At 35.6% G+C, this 19,029-nt stretch overlaps 1 long non-coding RNA gene across 1 annotated transcript; it reads right to left on the bottom strand.

The window, feature by feature from the left end:
* Window positions 1-841: 841 nt before the first annotated feature.
* Window positions 842-7,153, bottom strand: LOC143887092 (uncharacterized). The gene is made up of 2 exons (XR_013254024.1): window positions 6,558-7,153; window positions 842-1,764 (listed from the first exon to the last, which is right to left on the bottom strand). It is a non-coding gene; the product is annotated as an uncharacterized LOC143887092 (long non-coding RNA).
* Between the last annotated feature and the right edge of the window lie 11,876 nt (window positions 7,154-19,029).

The raw sequence follows: 19,029 nt of genomic DNA, 5'->3' as shown, positions 1-19,029 counted from the left end.
AACGGGTCCGTGCCTGGTTTCGAGTGGGGAAGGTGTTAGGCACCCCACTCGCCCGAGAAAACTCTGTCTCTTATGCCATTTTTATTATTTTTGAAGAATTTTGGGTGAAAACATGTGATGGGAACAGACATCACCGAGAAGACGACCTATCTAAGCATGCATAACCCTGGGATAGGCAATCACATCCACAAAAGAAAGAGAAAAACATCCATGGCCTAAGGAGGGTTGATATCAGTATCACTTGACATTGGAATGAACACTAGAATCCTCCGTCTCCCCCTCTCAAAAGAAAAATATATACAAGCAATGTATATACAAAATATGACTCAACATCCTCACATCACTCATGAAATCCCAATAGGCAACACAAGAGGGGGGTGAATTGGGTAGCTAAAAATTTTGCCCTAATTAAGTGCAATTTTATAAAACCTATTTTAACAATTAGCAATTATAGATCCAACCCTTGTTTAATTGAGCATAAATATAAATGAAGGGTTTAAATAGTACCAATCACCATAAGGAGGAGAAGAGAATAAGAGATGACACAATTATGTATAGTGGTTCGATCACAACTGGACCTACTTCACTACCCAAGTACTTGGTCTTTCCTTGGGATTTTCTTTCACTATTTGAGATTCTGCACGCCGAATCTCCGGGCTTTACAACTTGACTCCTTCAAGAGACAAACCCCCTTTATACAAACCATCTCCAAGGAACAATCCCTCTTCGCAAAACTGCTTCCAGGAAATCACTCCTCTTCGCAAACCGCCTCCAAGGTAGTGATCCCTCTTCGTAAACTGTCTCAAAGGAAAAAGCTCAACTTCGCGAGTACAATGAATAATGGAAGAAGTTTAAACACTCTTAAACTTCTAGATAGGCAAATAATACAATCAAGCTCACTAAAAACTCTCTAAAAATATAAACAAAGATCCTAAATCCAACACTTTGAATGTGATCAAAATCAAGGCACAAGTATTTTGGTGAGAGTTTTTAAAACCCAAAAAGATAAACCAATAGGTTAATGGGTGTTAGGCTATTTTAGAATGATTTCGTCAAGTAAAAATGGAGCTAGAATCTCATTTTTATAGCCTTTGAAAGGATATAGCCGTTGGGGGCAAAGCTGTAAAAACTGGGTCATTTTGAAAACAGTACACGAAGCCCCAACGGATTTATTTTCGCGTGGTCACGGTCGACTGACGGTGTGGCGGTCGCCCGTGGGCCATGCGCCGGTCAGATTTTAAAAACGAATTTCAAACTATCTCGGTCGACCAGGATGTCGCGATCAACCGTGATAGGGTCGGTCGCCCGCGAGATGGTTTCTGACCTATTTCAATTTCGTCTCTTTGAAAGGGCCGGTCGATCGGGGTGGTAGGGTCGGTTGGCCGCCGATTGTAAAAAATGTCTCTTTAATTAGTTTTCAGGGTTTCTTTTTGCAATCCTTTTGGGTTCTCTCTTAGACATTAAAAACATTAATTTGGGGGTCCAAGAGAGTGTGCCTTGATAGAAAAAACATCAAGAGTGTTAGAGATACAACCTATAATAGGATTTTCCATTTCTTAAGTCTTCTCTTGAACATGATCTTCAATGTGCTCCGTTCGATACTTGACTTGGTTGCGATCTCCAAATCTTCACTCCATCTTGTAGGATCTTCCATCAAATGGCATTTTGAGCTTGGTCCCATCAAGATTGAGTTGCTTCATGTACTGTCCACATGGATCTCCAAGTCATGGATTGTGTTGTGTCATGTAATGTGCTAATCTTTTCCTGTTTCAACACAACATTCAAGGCAACTTATTAGTCTTATAAATCTAATCAATTTGTGTTTGTTAATCATCAAAACATTGGTAAAAGTGTGAGGAGCCCTTAGGAAATCCCTTGGGCTTACAACTCGTAGGGAGGCGGAGAAGACTAGTGCCAATCTAATATCAGATAACCCTGATACCTGTCTCCACTAATCCTAACTCATCACATCTAGGAAAATAGTAAATAATCACATGCACACATGCATGCTACAGCTAAGCAGATAAACTGATAAATGAACAGAAAAAGAAATAATGAGATAACAAGCAGATAATAGTAAAGAACTACAGCTAAGCAGCTAATCAAGAGGTAATAACAAGGTAAATGCTACAGCTATGTGAATAAGGACATAATCAAAGCGAGAAAAAAGACAAGTAAGCTACAGCTAAGCATATGTTCAAAGTAATAAAGATAGGTAATACTACTGCTAAGCATGTGATCAAAGCAATAAAGATATACAGGTAATATTACAGCTAAGCATATGGTCAAGATAATCAAGCAATAACCAGTAGCATGCTAAGGGATAAGCTAGTATAAACATGTGATCTTTGTAAAATGGATCAATCTTAAGTAAAAGAATAAGAGCCAATAAAGAGGTTCGCGGAAGAAAAATGGGCTTATAGGCTCGAGAGGGCAATCATCCTTACTTACAGTCTGTGTCCAATGAAATCAACTCTCATAAAAGTCTTGACTTCAAAGTGCCATCGACAACAACCTATTCTTCCTTGGTGTTGGTTGAAAACTGTTTTTTCTTTAGGTTTTCGAAAATCGTTTTATTAGCTTTGAAAACAAGGCTCAGAAAAGATTTTTTTGTGTTTGAGAGAATTTGAAAGGTTTGAAAGATTTTTGCTTTGAAAGATTTGAAAAGATTTTAGTTTGACTGGACTTGGGAGGACCCAGCTGCCTATGTACCCTGTGAAAAGGGATCAAGCCAACGTAGTTCGAAACTGCTTTTCTAAAATACGTTTTTAGTGTTTTTTAGCTTTTTTGTGTATTTTAGATTTTTGTTGTTTTTATAGTTTTATATGTTTTCACCCTTTCAGCTAAAGGGAACCTATAAGATTGACATCCGTGATCCACAGCCTGGCGGAATGTCAACACTAAAGGATAGAATCCCTAGAGCCTAAAGGAGATCTCTAAACAAGTGAACTAGAGTCCTAAGTAATGAAATGATCCCAAGAAAGGAAGACATAATCTAATATGATTGAGCTAGTCTCTAAAGAAGAGAGGTTTCCTAACTAAAGGACAAAATCCTAACTAAAGGACAGACTCCTAAACTAGTATTTCTAAGAAGGGGAGAAAATTGCTAGTGAGACTGGGCAAGTCTCCTAGGGAAGGGCTCCAAGTAACCTTATCATTGCCCCCTGCAATGATAAATAGGATATCTAAATGACTAAGTTAGTCCCTAATTATTAGAGGGAAATAACTAGTCAGATTCAATCAATCTCCTAAGGTTAGACTTCTAATGAGACTAAGATATTCTCCTAAAGGAGTGGGCTCCATGTGTCCATATCATCGCCCCTTGCTTTTGACACTTTTGATTATATTAGCGGGTCTATGACCTTATCTAGAAGTTACACTAAATCCCTTTCATTCTCTACTATTATGCAATAATGAGATACAATAGTTCTGAATAACAATCAAAGAATAAATCAACCAATCTAGTGATCAGGGAAGTCTACCATTCGAAACATGAGTTTAATATTGCACTATTTTATGCACAACAGATTCCCAGCTATCATTTGAAATACCCAAGTATATTTTCAGCCCAATTATCAGACAAGAGATAAACTAAACAAATACAACTACCCCTCTGCTAGGATACAAATCAACCAAAATGAAAACTGCCATGGGTATTTACACCCTTTTGAAACATAGAACCAGATGAAGAAATTAAGTTACCATGGAAATACAATATCAGACCTTGAGAATTATTTCAGGGCCACCCCTTTAATTATTTTAGTTGCATAACATGTATAACATGTAATCAATCAACACATCAATAACTCTTATCAAATACACCATAGTCTAGAAGAAAGGTACTTCTTTAACTCTTGGACTAATAGTCCAAACAATGTCATTACCTTTCAAAATTTCAAATCCAAATAACTGTTCTCTATTCAGCCTACTGAAAATACGAAGAATTGATGAAACTATAAAACATCGTGAATTAATGATAAAAATTCTTCCAATTAATCCAGAGCAAATTAATATCTAAATTACTGACATTCATAAAAAAACATATGAGCACTTAAATTAGTGACTAAATCTTATTAACTCATGGTTGTAAGATATGAAGCGAGTAATTTGTGAACGAATTCATCAATTTAAAGAAAGAACCTTATAAGCTTGGTTATCAATCAATTTTCAACCAAAATGCTCTTGTAAATGAATATGAAAATAGCTTCACCAAAAACGAAGGTATTCAAGAAATACAACATTGATTTAAGTAAAACACTTAACAAAGGGGTATTCTCCACCAAATATGAAGGGAAAACATTTCTGGTTATTTACCCACAAAGCCATAAATGTATTTGATAAAACGAACATGATTTTTTAAACCCAACAACTTAAATGGAATCATTCAGAAATTTCTCTAGGCTTGTTTTAGTGAAGTAAGGCACACGATTAATGAAAAATGAACTAAGTCTAACTTTATATACTTAACATGTTAAAAGATGTATTCTAGAACACCTCCTGAGTATGTAGATGAGACCATAGATACCCATTTCCAATGCATACATCATCAGACTTAATATGGCTACTCATATGACTTTAACCAATAAAGAGGCCAAACACCAAATTTCATCAAATTTATCTATAACTGTTGGAGTATACACTAAGAATCAATTCCTACACTCATCCAAAATTGAGGAAGTCACAATAAAATTGAAGCACGTAAGATCCTTAAATTGAAAATTTATTCTCATGCTTTCTCAAATATCTTTGCACTATATTGATGCAAAAATGGTATTTAAGGACAAAGATCAGACAACATTTCTCAAAGCCAACAATCATAAACAATAAAGCAAGGGCTTTATCAAAGAAAGATCATTTCCCAATCACAAAAGAAAGTATGAATAAGGTGTGTTGGAAATAACTCTTGGAAGTAAATCTACCCAAATCATATTTAACAAAATATCTAAAAAATTATGAAGAAAAGAAAGTACAAATTATTAAAAAAGAGTAATATCATTGACAGCATTGAATGAACTGTTAAAATTACTACTATGACTTTTGAGGATCATTACAAATACTTACACCTACACCCAGTCATATGAAATATACAAAACACAAATTGAATGACCAAAATTTAAAGAGGTGTAGATATCATCAAAGAATCGACAACGCATTTAGAATTGTCAAAATTCAAATGAAAAAAATAAACTCTGGCTAAAATATAAAAACTTTAGGCAAGTTTCATGTGGTACAGTATCCTCATTCAAAATGACCACATTTCCTTTATCTCATAACAACACTCAACGAAAACAAAAATTTTAGATTGTCATTCAATAAAATACTAACTGAAACCAAGAGGTTATATGCATATGCGACCATCAGAAACAGCTTTTTTGTACCTAACTTGAATATGTATATGATATCTAAAAAAAATGACAACAACAGCAATCAAAAGGGTTCAACATGCTACAAGTTAGAACTTCATATTGTCTTTGGCTTATTTGGATAACTCATCAAACAAGATACTCTATCTATAAGATCACATCTCCTGAATTCATGCATTTTCATCCTCTTGCCTCTTGTTGGACAAGTAAAAAATTTCTCATATCAAAATCAAAGTAGATATGTCAAGTGCAGTTAATTGTCCAAAGAGTTTTTTTATCCATGAGCCAAAAAAAATGAAAGAAAATGAGTTATATAAGGTAATATTGTCCTCGACATAAGACATTAATACCAAAAATCATCACTTCTCTTTTTTTCTAAATGCTTAGAAGAGAAGAAAATAATAATGCTTTGTGATAAATAATGATCAAAGTGCCATAGTTAACTCAACATGAAAAACTGATTCAAGAGAGAAAGAAACCTATTGATTTGCCATAATCACTGTGATAGATTCAGATATGATGCACCACTGAATGTATAAGGTAAACACAAAACTAACATATACTATAATTAGAGCTCAATGATATAGCACTAACAGAAAAATAAGATACTAACATTGACATCACTATCTTAACAAATGCTCACAACTTAATTTGCTTTATATTTCACCAGAATCACTAATCTCCATCTCAAATGAAAATTTATATCATATATTAAGGTCTGACCTATGATGAAAATTGAAATAGAACCTTACTTCTCAATCAAAGAAGTCATGCACTGGAAATTAATAACTTAAATCAACAGAACCTTTGCTATTGACTATCATAAAAAATCCTCGAAAGGATATTCTAATAAAAGTAAGTTCCAAAACAGAACCATTCATGCATGATGATAAAGAATCAGATAACCCTAGCTTTAGCATATATAAAAGAGAATTCCACAGCAGCATAGAGATGAGATTAAAAATTCTAGTTCAACAAAGTAATTTCACCTTGGAATTTCTAATACGATCGGATTAGAATTTCAATTGAAAAATCAAAGAGATATTGGAACATGAAATCAGTAGAATTTAAAATTCAACCGAAGATAAGATTCACAGAGCAAGAAAAATTTATGAGGACAATCACACAACAGGCTTGTAAATAATCATGAATAGATCTTATACATTCAAAGAAAAATGTAGAAAAGAAACTTACCTCAAATTGTATTATTCTTCCTCTTCTTTTCTACGAATTCTAACACAAGAGCTCTGTTTTCTTTACATCATCCAAATAGAACAAACAGATCTTAAGCTTCTGATTCTCCCTAAGAGAGCAAATTTGTTAGAACCAGGTTTGGATACCTAGATTTTTAGATCTCATGAATCTAGAGTCTCTAGAGTTGAATCTAGGGTTTTATGACTTAGATCTTTAATTTCTAGGGTTTTTAGAGTTAGATCTAAGGTTTCTGAGGTTAAACTATGGTGTCTAAGATTCTTTAGCATCAAATCCGAGATTTAGGAGCAGAAATGGATGTAAGCAGTAATTTTAAGTGAGAAATTACAGATCTATAGCTTCGAAAAGAAAAACAGGAGATCATGCGATGGATTTCCAAATGAAAAAGCTAGGCTTTAACTTCAGATCAAGTAGAAGAAGAAGGAAAAGAACTTTCACCAGCCGGAGCTTCGGCCATCTTGCCGGAGAAGATGAAGAAAATAGGTGTTTTCTTTTCTCATTCTCTCTCTCTCTCTCTCTCTCTCTCTGTCTCTCTCTCCTTTAGCTAAAAAACCTAAAATGATCTTTTCTATATCTCTCCCTTTCTCTCTCCAAGATGACAAAAGAAAACCTAATTCATTTCAAATGAGAGCTTAAGCTCTTATTTATAGAGCTTCTCTATAATTCTTAGCCCCCCTAAGTTATCTCGAGACACCCCCTTTTGTGTATTTCATGACTATCTTTTCCTCATATGGGGTGACTCGGGTAATAACGAATAAGGAAATACTTTAAAAAAATTTGCCTTTCTTGAATCCCACTTTACTCCTATTGTTCTAATTCACCCCTCTTTTTGCCTTTTTAAACAACCATTTTTCATCCCTGGGCCACCTCTTCTCTAATAATTTACTCCCCTTCTTTACACTACAATTCTAACTTGGCTCGTTGTTAGCCCAAGGGTTCCAATGGGTTCAACAATTCAACTTTACCTTGTTGTTTTGATGCTAGCAAACCCAAATTGATTAGTCTTTATGGACTAATGTGTTGCTTTGTAGTATTGTGCCTTAGACAGGAAAGTCAAATGAGTTAGCATATCTATCACAATACAACTCAACACATGGCTTGCGGATCAACATTCAAAATGAACCAAAGAGCTTGCACATGCATTGGAGATATCATCCTTGGAAGATGTTCAAGTCAAGAGCTCAAGTCAAAGATCCCACAAGCATGCCTAGCAAAGTACTAAAAGAAGCTTGGATATGAAATAGCATTGTTGACCACCTCATGTACCGTTGAAGTTGTTCAAAGAATGGAGGAAGTCACAAGGCCCGAAGCAAGTTGAAGAGTTCACTCACAAGTTGAAGATGTCTATGAAAGTACTAAGGAGCCAAGAAAATCCAAGAAGACTCAAGGTTCTACCTTTTATAGATTGTATTGGAGTCCTCTTATAAAAATGTATTTGCACTTTCAAAAGGTTTTCATAAACAAAATTGATATCTTTTAAAACCATCCACACACCCCAAAATGTGTTTGAAAACCTTGGACAAAAGTCCAAAGATCATGGCCAAAAGCCCTAAAGTTTCAATATGTAAAAATAAGTTTTTAAAACAGGGCCGGTTGATTGGGGTCTCCCAGGCGACCGTGGGAAGTGTGCTGGAACTCCAGCACCTAGCCAAACTTAGAGGGCCGATCGACCGAGGCACCCCGGTCGATCTCGGATGTGATTCTGGAAATCCAGAGGTCATCCAGCATGGTTGGGGTGGTCGCGGATAAGGTTCTGGGCCAAAAAAACAATGTCCAGATTACTCACGGCAGTCGACCGCGACACCCATGGTCGACCACGGCGGTTCGAATTTTCGAAGTAAAAGGTTAACGCCTAAAAGGGCGGGCGACCGCGACACCCCCGTCGACCGACCCCGTTTGGAAAAGTATCTGTTGGGGTCGAACGACTAGTTATTTTCTACCCAGATTATTACGGTTTTGCCCCCAAACGGTCATATCATTACTTAGGCTATATATATCCTATCCTTGACTAACTAAACAACCTTTTGCAAGATCATTTCACATCTATTTGAGCCTACACTTTCAAATCCAAGGTTTTTAGTTTTATTCCCTTCTATGCTTTGATTTATGCATTTTACATTCAACAACTGGATTTCCATAGGGCTTTCATTTGCATAATCTTTTGGAGAGTTTGTGAGCTATTATCTTTGTATCAAGCCTAATCAATAGGCTAAGAGAGGTTTTCATTTCTTGTTCTTCATTGTAATCGAGGGTCTACGATTCAGCCCCTTAACAAAGGTGAATCCGGTGCAAAGAGGGTTTGTCCCCTCGGAGGCAGTGTGCGAAGAGGGTTTGTTCCCTCGGAGGTGGAGAATGTGATTGTACGGCTAGGAAATTCGGCTATAGTGGAATCTCACCATTAGTGGAGTACCCAAGGAGATAAACTTTAAAGAGTGGAGTAGGTCTTGTTGATAGACCGAACCACTATAAAAATCTCTTGTTCATTGTGGTGTACTTCTCCTCTCCTTGCATTTGGTGATTGGGAATACCTAAACCATAGTTCTATTGTCTTGTTTAATTAACAAGAGTTAGATCTAAATTGCCTAAATTGGTAAATTGATTTTAATATTTCATTTAATTAAGGCAAAAATTTTAAGTAACCCAATTCACCCCCTCTTGGGTTGCCATATTGGGATTTCATTTGGTATCAGAGCTAAGGCTCTTAAAGAGGTTTTTAATTCAAAATTATACATGAGAAAGATCTATGACAACCCCAATGAATTTTGAGAAAGGTCGATCCTCTCTTGTTCCTCCCTTTCTTGATCGAACAAATTATGGAGGATGGAAAGTGCAAATGTTGGTCTATCTCAAATCCTTAGATTATGATATTTTAAATGTTATTGAAAGAGGTTACTCTGTACCAAGAAAATGTAGTAAACTTGATAAAAATTTATTTTCCTTGAATTCAAAAGCTATGATTGTATTATGTTGTGTATTATTTCCAAATGCTTTTACGAAAATATCTTCATGTACAAATGAAAAAGATATTTAGACTACTCTTGAAAATATATATGAGAAAAGTCTTTGTCTTTTTACATCAATTGATAAAAATATTATCTTTGGCAAAATGAGGCTTCTTAAAAATCTTTTGCAAGTGGAGATAGTTTCAAACATTCAATTTCTGATTTGAAAAATCAAATTGATAACTTGAAGATGGAGGTTGATGAAAGCTTGACTAGGAATGAAAAATTAAGTCAACTTAGTAAAGTTTTGATAAACAAAAAAAGTTAACTTAATTAAAAAATTCAATGTCTTTGAAAAAGAAAATAAAAATTTAGAAAATGTAAATGTTGAGCTTATGAAAAAATATAAGCTTTTATGTGAAGATGAAGAAGAATTAAGAACTAATTCATCTTATCAAATAGATTATCTTGAAGATAAAGTAGAAGAGATGAAATTAGTAAATGAAGAACTCCTATTGAAAAACCAAAGATTACAAGAAGAAAAAGATGAACATGTATGTTCTCATTTACATTCTTATGGTTCTATTTGTTCCTCATCTACTAATTCTTATTCTTGTACTTATTGTGGTAGATTAGGACATCACAAATCTAGATGTAGGTTTAGATTTGTGAAATCTTGTAGGTTAGAAAAGATTTATTAAATCACACAAACTTGGTTGGACCCAAGATGGTGTGGGTTCCAAAGCCCCTCACTTAAATCTTAATCATAATTGTATTTTAGATTTAAGGATTGTGCTTATATTGTAAGATATTTTGAAAAACATCAAGAAGATACATGCATTTGAAGTTGATCATTACTTTGTATCTCATATGCCCTCAATTATCATATCTATTGAAAAGATTCACTAGATACCTCACATTTTGTATCTAGTCTATACTTGCGCTTAAAAGTTATATCATTTGAAATGAGTTATATGATACATGTGCTCATTATTGATTATCTTCATGTATCCATAAGTGCTAAATGCTCACATCTCTTTGAATCCATAGTCTATATGTCTGAATGATAAATGCTTTGATATAGGCTATGATGTGCTTCATTGATTATATCATTTTATAATGAATTATAGATACAAACATGCAAATCTTGCTTGATCTTTATGTATCTATAATGTAGTATTCATACCATTTATGACATGATATATTTGATTGACTCCTAAAAACTCATGTCATCATGCATAAGAGATTGTATTATCTTATAATGGTATGATAATCTACCTTGGTCTAAGTGGTTGGTATCTCACCTGAAATGTGTTCATTTACTTAGTACCCTCATTGACCCATATGAATAGCTTAGGTCAGTTCAAGCTAAGTTCCTAAGTATTATCTTGTTTTTACTAGACTTGTATGTTTTAGAGTTGTTGATCATGTTGTTCTAGCTAACATAAAAGAAATAGAATAAAAATTGAAAATATAATAAATGATTGAAAATTAAGAAAAATGCATAAATATTACATCTAAGCAAAATCATTGTAAATCAAACCTTAGACTTCTCTAAATAAACAAGGTTGAGTCAAAACACAAAACTTAGTGAATTTTCAAAACTATTATTAATATCATGAGAAATTCATATGTTGATTCATTAGTCCAAAGTGTTTATCATTCATTAGATACTTTTGAATATCCTTGGCTTTTGATATAATCCCCTTGAACTCAAAATCTTAGATCATTTAAGGAAAAATTGAGACTTGGTTCAATGTGAGAAACCCATGTGAGTTATCTTGACTTCTCATTGAACTACTCATGTCTAAGAGCCTCAATATGATCATTCATTTACGACATGTAACTCACTTGTTTTGAAATAAGTCTAAGAAAAACATAAAACACTCAAACAAGTGAAATTTGATTAAAGGATGTGAAGTGCTAAGAAACTTTGATTATCTTAAACCCTTTACACCAAACCTATGTGCACTAGAAAAATAAAAATCTAGTTAAAATCTACATAAGTGTGCACATTGGAATATATTGTCACTATGGAATGTGTTTTATATTTGAACATCTACATTATTCATGACATTAATAAGTTCAGAAGATAATTGAACTTGAAACATTCTAGATATGTAAACTTTAAATTAAAGTGGAAGTATTAAATGTTATGATTATTAAAATCCACTTAATGAGAGGCATGTAATTTAAGGTGATATATGCATATACACATTATGCCTATATGTGATCTATGTATATCATAGAAAAGACTCCTAAGATAGATCACTATAGAGTTTAAGTGGTTTGCTAATATGAGAAACTTAAAATCACTCAAACTTGTATCTCATGACTTTAATGCAAATTGTGAACATCATAAAAATCATGAGATTATGCCTAAAAAGCCAAAAGTGTGCTAAAAATGAGATATGTATATAATTGGCTTTAAAAGAGAAGAATTGAAATGAAATGTGTTTTGATAATGACACTCAATTTATTAATTGGACTTAATCCATCAAAACACATCTAACAAACTAATAGGGAATTGGAAAATGAACATGAAAATAAACTTTTCCTAAAAGATGACAACTAGCTTGCTTTTGTAGAAAATCTTAAAAGAACTAGTTGTGCTCACACATTCAAATAGAGTTGCTTGCCCTAGATTTGTTTGCTTAGATGGTTGAATTTGCTTTCCTAGGTTTGTGGTTCAATTGATAAAAATATAGCACTCTATATATGTGATATCCCCCCTGTGTAGTATTAGCTATATGGTAAAGATGTTAAACCTTAATGTTAAAAGCTATTTAATAGGTGCTCATATCTTCTTTTAAAGGAATGGTACTGTCACTTTAATTAAAACATCTAACTTTTCTGGCTTCTAGCCAGCATCTTAACCATAATAAGTGATATATTATATGCACATAGTTAGGGGGAGCATGTGTTGCTAGGATGTCTCACTACCTCACTTGATATCATTTGAGTATCCTTAGCAAACATGTAATTGTAGCCCAAGGGTTGTTTTTCAACTATTCACTTTACAAACCCTTGGTGACTCTGTGTTGGACAGCCCTTTGGATTCATACGCTGTATAAGTCACTAACAAAGGGGAGCTATGTATGTAATATCTATCATTCTTCCATTTTTTCATATGTTGTTTGATATAGGTATTACATTACATATGATAAGTATACTCATTTGGAGCCTCATTGCTCCATTTGTGTTATAGTTGGGACTTGCCTTATGCTTTCATTCTGAGACCGTCTCTGATCTATGACAAGTGCCCTTAGCTTGAGCCTTAATGTTATATATTTCTTAAGCTTTAGGCTTATCTTGGATAGACTCATATGTTACCATCTCTGCCAATGATAAGTATCATATTCTAGAGCTTTATCTTGAAAATTTTCTAGAATTCCCTTCATAGGATTATGTGTTACAAGAATTATTTCATTTTCTACGTATTGACTCTCTTATCATGTGCTTTTGAAGCTAAGTACTTCATTCTTCATAATAAGATCTATTGGCTATGCATTCACAGTCATATCTATAGCCATTTTGTATTGTCATGCCTTGTCTTATAGGTTTTACCAAAGGCCAATGACAAATACTTAGGGGGAGAGCCAAATTGTCTCATTTGTATACTTATATGGACTAATATGATTAAAATGTCGATTGCCCCATTAGTTATGATTAAAATGTAAATCGTATCGATCAAATAATATAAAAGAATTGGGTGTCATGCATTGTAGTTGCTAAAACTCTATGATAAGCATTAGATGAGCTTAAAATGTTATATCATCATTAGTTTCTTGGATCATAGACGTAGCTTAAAGTATTTTAGCACCCTTTACCTATGCCCATCCACATACCAAACATAGGAGTGTTTCACACTGTCATCCTGTATCTCTATGTTTGATTGTTCTTATCATGTATGTTTTACTTTAAATATCTCATATTCATGATAAGCAGATAGGGGGAGTAGCTATTGCACTGCTTGGCACTATATTTTGAAATTTCACAGTTAAAACCTTCCTTTTTGATGCTGCCAAAAGGGGGAGAATTTTGCAAATTGATTAGGCAGTTCATATTCTATATACATTTCTAGCTTTACATTGCCATATTACAATTGTGCATATAGTGAGGGGGAACAATGCTTCATTGTTATATCTTTTCATGCGAATTTGTCGATTATTTTGATATCTCCTGCCTCCTAATCAATTTTGTTTGCCATCATAAAAAAAGGGGAGAATGTTAGCCCAAGGGTTCCCATGGGTTCAACAATTCACCTTTACCTTGTTGTTTTGATGCTAGCAAACCCAAATTGATTAGTCTTTATGGACTAATGTGTTGCTTTGTAGTATTGTGCCTTAGACAGGAAAGTCAAATGAGTTAGCATATCTAGCACAATACAACTCAACATATGGCTTGCAGATCAACATTCAAAATGAACCAAAGAGCTTGTACATGCATTGGAGACATCATCCTTGGAAGATATTCAAGTCAAGAGCTCAAGTCAAAGATCCCACAAGCATGCCTAGCAAAGTACTAAAAGAAGCTTGGAAATGAAATAGCATTGCTGACCACCTCATGTACCATTGAAGCTGTTCAAAGAATGGAGGAAGTCACAAGGCCCAAAGCATGTTGAAGAGTTCACTCACAACTTGAAGATGTCCATGAAAGTGCTAAGGAGCCAAGACAATCTAAGAAGACTCAAGGTTCTACCTTTTATAGATTGTATTGGAGTCCTCTTGTCAAAATGTATTTGCACTTTCAAAAGGTTTTCAAATGGTTTTCATAAACAAAATTGATATCTTTTAAAACCATCTACATACCCCAAAATGTTTTTGAAAACCTTGGACAAAAACCTTGGACAAAACCTTTTAAAACCATTTTTGGCCCAAAGCCCTAAAGTTTTAATATGTAAAAACAAGTTTTCAAAACAGAGCCGGTCGACCGGGGTCTCTCAGGCGACCGCGGGAAGTGTGCTGGAACTCCAGAAACTTAGAGGGCCGGTCTACCGAGGCACCCCGGTCGACCTCGGATGCGCTTCTGGAAATCCAGTCCAACATGGTTGGGCCGGTCGACCGCCATACGGTCGGGCGATCGCGGATAGGGTTCTGGACCAAAAATAAAATGTCCAGATTACTCACGGCGGGCGACGGCGACACCCCCGGTTGACTGCAGCAGTTCGAATTTTCAAAATAAAAAGTGAGCGCTTAAAAGGGCGGGTGACCACGACACCCCGGTCGACCGACCCCGTCTAAAAAAGTATCCGTTGGGGCTCGAACGACTAGTTATTTTCTATCTAGTTTATTACGGTTTTGCCCCCAAACGGTCATATCATTACTTGGGCTATATATACCATATCATTGACCAACTAAACAACCTTTTGCAAGATCATTTCACATCTATTTGAGCCTACACTTTCAAATCCAAAGTTTTTTGTTTTATCCTCTTCTATGCTTTGATTTGTGCATTTTACATTCAACAAGAGGATCTCTATAGGGCTTTCATTTGCATAATCTTTTGGAGAGTTTGTGAGCTATTATCTTTGTATCAAGCCTAATCAAGGCGAAGAGAGTTTTTCATTTCTTGTTCTTCATTGTAATCGAGGGTCTACGATTCGGCCTGTTAACAAAGGTGAATCCGGTGCAAAGAGGGTTTGTCTCCTCGGAGGCGGTGTGCGAAGAGCGTTTGTTCCCCCGGAGGTGGAGAATGTGATTGTACGGCTAGGAGATTCGCCTATAGTGGAATCTCACCATTAGTGGAGTACCCAAAGAGATAAACTTGGAAGAGTGGAGTAGGTCTTGTTGATAGACCGAACCAGTATAAAAATCTCTTGTTCATTGTGGTGTACTTCTTCTCCTCTCCTTGCATTTGGTGATTGGTAATATCTAAACCCTAGTTTTATTGTCTTGCTTAATTAATAAGGGTTAGATCTAAATTGCTTAAATTGGTAAATTGATTTTAATATTCCATTTAACTACGGCAAAAATTTGAAGTAACCCAATTCACCCCGCTCTTGGGTTGCCCTATTGGGATTTCCCTTGTCCTATTAGGTAATTTTTAGCAGATTTCAACAAAATTCCACAGGGACCTACTGGGGATCCTGAACTACTCTAGGATGGATTATGGGATGCTAATTCACTCATTTGAGAGATTTTTATTAACACATGATGATTTAGGGTTCGATAAAAATGGGGTGTCTACAGTTGTACAATGACAACACAGAGAAACTGGTTAAAGCCGGTTCATCTCTGAGCGGCGGCATCCGAGAAGAACTCATTCAATTCCTGAGAGAGAATGCGGACGTCTTCGCATGGACCCTCGCCGATATGCCAGGAATAAATCCTGAAGTTAGCGTACACAAGCTCAGTATAGACCCAACTTGGAAGCCTGTAAAGCAAAAGAGAAGACATTTAGCTCCCGAAAGACAGCAGACAATTAGAGAAGAGGTAGATAAATTGTTGAAAGCAGACTTCATCAGAGAAATCAGATATCTCGACTGGCTAGCGAACGTTGTTATGGTAAAGAAGGCCAATGGAAAGTGGAGAATATGCATAGATTTCACCAATTTGAACAAAGCTTGTCCGAAAGACAGTTAGCCTCTTCCCAAGATTGATCAACTAATAGATGTTACATCAGGCCATGAGTTGTTAAGCTTCATGGATGCCATTTCAGGATACAACCAAATACGAATGTATGAAGCGGACATAACTAAGACCTCCTTTGTAACAGACCAAGAAATATACAGCTACCGGGTGATGCCGTTCGGCTTACAAAATGCTGGGGAAACATACCAGAGACTCGTTAATAAGCTCTTCAGGAAACAGATTGGATGAAACATGGAAGTCTACCTAGAAGACATGTTAGTCAAGAGCAAGAAAGCACCAGATCACATATCCGACATGAGGGAAACATTTCAGGTCCTCAGAGATTACAACATGAAACTCAACCCAACTAAATATGCGTTTGTGTCATGGCGGGAAAATTCTTGGGGTTTATGTTTAGCCAGAGAGGGATAGAAGCAAACCCAGAAAAAATTCTAGCAATAATGGAATTGGCTCCGCCGACCACCATACGAGAAATACAAAGACTCACTGGAATGGTGGCCGCGCTGGGGCGTTTTGTTTCGAAATCGGCAGAGAAATGCCTTCCCTTTTTTAATGTGATCAAGGGAATCAAAACTGCCCCTTGTACACTCTAAATGTCAAACGGTGTTTGAAGAACTAAAGCGATACCTCGCATCTCCCCCATTGTTGACCAAACCAGAACCCGGCAAAGAGCTAGTCCTATACCTATCGGTAAGTCCAGTAGCGTTGGCAGCTGCACTGATTCGGGAAGACCGCAATCAACAGAGACCATTCTATTATATCACCAAGGTTTTACATGAAGCAGAAGCTAGGTACAAGAGGGTAGAAAAGTTGGCATATGCTCTAATCATGGCGGCCCGAAAGCTGAGGCTATATTTTCAGGCACACACAATCAAGGTCATCACTGATCAACCGCTCAGACAAATCCTACACAAGCCGGACACATCAGTGTTAGAGTTGATGCCTTAAACCCAGTATATTTTGCATGTTAATGCATAAAAGTTTCTTTTCATGACAATTAATGGGTAACTAAAAGTTAAATACGTGTGACATGCTACTTGTTATTGACACGTATTTGTCCTTAGGTAGCAAAGTAGGAAACCCATGCTCATGGATTCACAGATCCTAAGGAGCAAGGAGATATGGGATTCCGGTTCTTTGCAGACCTTAATATTTTCTAGTTGGGGTTGAGGTTGGACACCTCTTTCTGTATACAACTAGCATCTATCTTGTCAACATGCACGAGATGTGGAGTGACTTATCTCAATTACTCGGGTAATGGACCCTAAGCAAGATAGAATGGGTACGGAAATGAGATTGCGTACTGAACAGGATCATAATAGAATAGCTTGTGGACAGGAGACAGTTGAGCTATTCTAGACAGGACCCTTTACATGTCCTTTGACCTGAGGGGTCATATTAGTCTGTTGGGGAGTCTCTCATTCTTGGTCTATCTAACTGTGAATCTCTTGGAGTCAATAGAGGGTAGTACTGCAGTGTTGGACAAACCTTCGATGTCAATAGTGATGCCCGATGGATAACATCTACGGTTTTGGTCAGAGCAGTAGGCCTAAAAAAAACCTGGCCAGATGGATTTGATAAAGTGTATATCAAAAGGATTTCACAAAATAAGTTTTGAAATGGGTGTTAGCAAATGCATTTGCGGGCCAACACTGCTTGACTGAAAGGTATACCTTGAGTGAGTCCAGGGGGTAGTTGAGGTCCACCCCCATATGACTCAACTCAGTAGATGTGAACTTGGAGAAATGACTTGCACATTTGATGTGATTAGGGGTATGATGATTTGACGGTTATCTTCAGGGTTACGTCTCGATGGAGGCCACTGATACAATGCGATTGTAGAATTGGCTACGGAGTAATAATAGCAGTGGGGCCCACTTGTGGGTTCTGCAGGATCTACCGTTGAATCTCTGCTACGATCCCACTCACTATTCGATTGACATATTATTATCTATTAGATAGAGGTTCCGCATTTATTTGGTTACTAACACGAACTAGTTTCGTGGCATTAGATGTATTGAAAGGGTATACACAATGTATATAGTGTATATGCAATATGGGATACATTGGGAATACCAAAATGGTTAAGTGTTAACAATAACGTTATTTTGAAAATTATAAAAAAATATGGATGGAGCTTTTATCCTATTGGATGGGAGGAAATATGTTTGTTTAATTAAAAAATTAAATAAACAATTGTAAGTTTAGTTTATAGACTGGTTTTACTAAAACATTCATAACTTACTCATCTCTTGTCAAAAATTAATGTACAAGTACTCGTTTTGAAGGATTTTGAAATATTTACAATTTTATAGTTTATGATTTTTTCTAATTCGACTATTTACTTGTCCAAAAATGAGGTTAGAATTTGATCTACAGACTTATAGCATGAATGTAGAAAAAGGAAAGAGTATAGGAGATATTTTTGGGATTGTTTTTATCCAATAAAGCAACCCACGTTTTTTACTTGGGAAAAATCTCAATTTAGGGATTTCTAAAAGTCCAAGAGTTTCTAAAAATATTCCCCACATTGTTTGGTTTCTATTTTGAAAAAGCAAACTAGCTTGTTTCTAAATTGGAGCTTCCAATTATGGCTAGTTTCCATTGTTTTTGGAATTTTTCTAGAAACTTTGGATTCTGTATATGGAAATTAAGAACTCTATAAATACAAGAGGAAGGAATAGAGTTTGCAAGAGCTCTTCCATAATTCCATGTGCTGAAAATTGGTAGAGACACTCCATAGTCTTTCTCTTCTTCTTCTCCTTCAATTCCATCAACTAGTTTTATCTTTTCTAGATCAAAGACAAACATCCAACCAAGCTCCATTGATCTAAATACATATTCCCACAATATAATCTGATTTAGATCAGGTTATACAGTGAACAAAGAATTGTTCACAAGATCTTTCACCCAACAAAA

Source organism: Tasmannia lanceolata, unplaced genomic scaffold, assembly GCF_043159265.1.
Source record: "Tasmannia lanceolata isolate RefF3 unplaced genomic scaffold, GAP_Taslan_0.1 ptg000012l, whole genome shotgun sequence".
Lineage (NCBI taxonomy): Eukaryota > Viridiplantae > Streptophyta > Magnoliopsida > Canellales > Winteraceae > Tasmannia > Tasmannia lanceolata.
The sequence above is the reverse complement of the archived record's forward strand: the minus strand, read 5'-3'. Positions and strand labels throughout refer to the sequence as shown.